Raw genomic sequence first — 3,683 nt, forward strand, 5'->3', positions numbered from 1 at the left:
CATAATTACATGTTTATATCTACCGAAAATCCAATTTTCGTTATCTCTACCAAGAGAAATAAAAATCGTCAAAAATTAAAATGACGTCAAAATACTCCACGACATTAATTGTTCAACCATGAACTATAGCATACATTTATTTAAATAAACGTCCACTCACAAATTTGGCCTAAGCCTGATGTCGATCTGGGGCCTCGTCTGCTCGAGCCTCCTCACGTCCTGTTCCAAATATAATATTAATTTCCCAACCAATAATCCAATATTTAATCAAAATAGGCAAAATTACCCGAGAGCCATAAGTACGCTCATCATTGCCTAACTTCGATATTCTTAAATCGGAACGATCCGAACTTAAATATCATACTCAACAATCGTAAATACAACCTCTCCAAAATACGACTTAAATCCTACAGCCGGATTCTACATTAATTAACCGCCAAAAATACTAACTTCGGAAATTCATAAACCTATCCAAAACTCATCCAAAAATTCCATAACTCACTTCAATAAACTCCCCTTAATATTCCAAATTTAACAACATTAAAATCTCCCAACCGGCGGCGGCCGGAGGCCAGTTCCGGCGACCTCCAATTCCTATGAAATTTTAACAGCATCTTCCTCTCATCATGCTCTACAACTTTCATAACTAGCACAAACACCAATTCCAAGCCTAACTAGGGCAATCGACTAAAAACATCAAAAACACCATAAAACTTCCACCTCAAATTTCTCCTTGCCTAGCTCAAGAGGGAGTGAGTCCTTTTAGGGCAAGGCTGCTGGGTTGGAGGGCTACAAAACCGTACCAAGCTTGCCCGGATTGGTGGCCGGAGGAGGGAGTTCCGGCGAAATGCTTCCCGGCGTTTCCGGCGGGTTTTCTCCTCTTCCGGCGGGTTAGAGGCCGGGGAGGGAGAGGAGGAGATGGGGGTCCGAACTGGGGTGGAGCGGCGAACGGTGGCTGGCCGGACGGCGGCGGCCGGTGGCTGGCCGGACGGCGGCAGCTGGCGGCTGGACAGTCCGGTGGGGAGAGAGCACGGGAGAGAGAAGAAAAAGAAAAGAGAGAAGAAGAGAAAGGGAGGAAAAAAAATGGGTTGGGCCTCACACCCCAAACCGGTCCATCATATATCAACCCACTCCAAAATAAAACACCCTGAAAAAATAATACCCGAATAAAAATTACCTTTTACTAGCTAAAATTTACTATTTTTACCGTCGTCGTATTTTCATCATACGAATAATCCTCCGCACATAATCGTCCCTCAAACCCCTCTAGGGACCAATTAACTATTAATTCAATGATCGAGACGGTAAAATTCTTATTATAATCACGCTAGTAAATAAGGTAAAAATATAAGGGTCGGGATGTGACAATTCTCCCCTCCTTATAAAAATTTCGTCCTCGAAATTTACATACCTGTCATCCGAAGAGATAGGGATACTGCTGCATCATTTTCTCCTCTGATTCCCAAGTAGCTTCTTCTACTTGATGACTTCTCCAAAGCACCTTGAGAAGCGGGATTGTCTTATTCCTAAGCACTTACTCCTTTCGGTCGAGAATCTGAACCGGCTCCTCTTCATATGTCAAATCTCTCGTCAAACTGATCGGCTGCTCTTGCAGCACATGAGAAGGATCGGCAATATACTTGCGAAGCATGGATACATGAAACACATTATGTATCCTAGCTAACTCTGGAGGCAAGGCTAATCGATAAGCAAGTGAGCCAACTCGCTCTATTATCTCATACGGGCCAATATACCTCGGGCTAAGCTTCCCACGCTTCCCGAAGCGCACAACCACTTTCCAAGGAGATAATTTCAGGAACACCCAATCACCCACTTGAAATTCAAGATCTCTCCTACGGACATCTGCATAACTCTTCTACCTACTTTGAGCAGTCTTGAGTCTATCTCTAACCATTTTAATCTTCTCATTCGTAACATGGATTAACTCTGGGCCACAAAGCTCTTTTTCCCCCACTTCATTCCAACACAAAGGCGTGCGACACTGCCTCCCATAAAGAGCCTCAAAGGGCGCCATACCAATGCTAGAATGATAGCTATTATTATAGGCAAATTCCATCAAAGATAGGTTTTTATTCCAATTACCTCTGAACTGCATGGCATAAGCCCTCAGCATATCCTCCAAAGTCTGAATAGTCGTTTCGGACTGCCCATCAGTCTGAGGATGAAAAGCAGTACTGAAGAGTGATTGGGTACCTAAAGCTGCCTGAAGAGCTCCCCAGAATTTAGAAGCAAAACGAGGATCCCGATCTGACACTATTGATTCAGGAACACCATGAAGCCTCACAATTTCGTTCACATAAAGCTCCGCCAATTTATCCAATTTATACTTCTTTCCCACTGGCAAGAAATGTGCAGACTTGGTGAGTCTATCCACAATCACCCAAATACCGTCATGCCCATCACGGGTACGAGGTAAGCTAAAAACAAAATCCATGGTGATGTGGTCCCACTTCCACACTGGAATAGGCAACGGCTCAAGCAACCCAGAAGGCTTCTGCCTTTCAGCCTTGACTTGCTGACAAATCACACATCTACTCACATAAGCTGCAATTTCCCTCTTCATGTTTGGCCACCAATAATAATCCTTCAAAATCCGATACATTTTTGTGCTACCCGGATGAGCAGCATATGCAGAGCTATGAGCTTCCTCCATAATCTCACTCTTCAACTCTTCATTTCTTTTTGGAACACATAGCCGATTCTTAAACAATAGAGTCCCATCTCTTCTAACTGAAAAATGATCGGCTGCGGCTCCATTCGAAGCTCTCTCCATCAATCGAACTATGGAAGGATCATTATACTGTGCTTCCCGCACTCTATCAACCAAAACTGGCCTCACATGAAAACTGGCTATCAAAGCACCAACCTCATCCACTGACAAATCCACTCTTGTCTAGAAGCATCACAATAGACCACATATTCTCCACTATCATCCGAAAGTGCCAAAACAGGAGCACTTGTCAAGCAATTTTTCAATTCTTGAAAACTTTGCTCGCACTGATCTGACCATTCAAACTTAACCCCCTTCCTGGTCAACTTTGTGAGAGGAGCAACAATCTTTGAAAAATCTTTCACAAAGCGCCGATAATAACCTGCTAATCCCAAGAAACTACGAATCTCCGTCACAGTGGTGGGTCTTCTCCAATTCGACACTGCTTCCACCTTTTGGGGATCCACACTAACTCCTTCTGCCGAAATCACATGACCCAAAAACCCCACTTTATCTAGCTAGCCAAAACTCACACTTGCTAAACTTAGCAAATAACTGCGACTTTTCTAAAGTCCGCAATATTATTCTTAGATGCTTGGCATGCTCCTTCTCACTTCTTGAGTAAACCAATATGTCATCTATAAATACGATCACGAAACGATCAAGGTATGGACTAAACACCCTATTCATGAGATCCATGAACGCCGCGGGTGCATTAGTAAGTCCAAATGGCATCACCACAAACTCATAATGACCATATCGTGACCGAAAAGCAGTCTTGGCTATGTCACCCTCTCGGATCCGCAACTGATGATACCCCGATCTCAAATCAATCTTGGAGAAAACAGAGGCACCCCTCAACTGATCAAATAAATCATCGATCCGAGGCAAGGGATATTTATTCTTCACTGTGACCTGATTCAACTTCCTATAATCAATGCATAGTCTCATG

Source organism: Fragaria vesca, linkage group LG6, assembly GCF_000184155.1.
Source record: "Fragaria vesca subsp. vesca linkage group LG6, FraVesHawaii_1.0, whole genome shotgun sequence".
In the NCBI taxonomy this organism is placed as follows: Eukaryota; Viridiplantae; Streptophyta; class Magnoliopsida; order Rosales; family Rosaceae; genus Fragaria; species Fragaria vesca.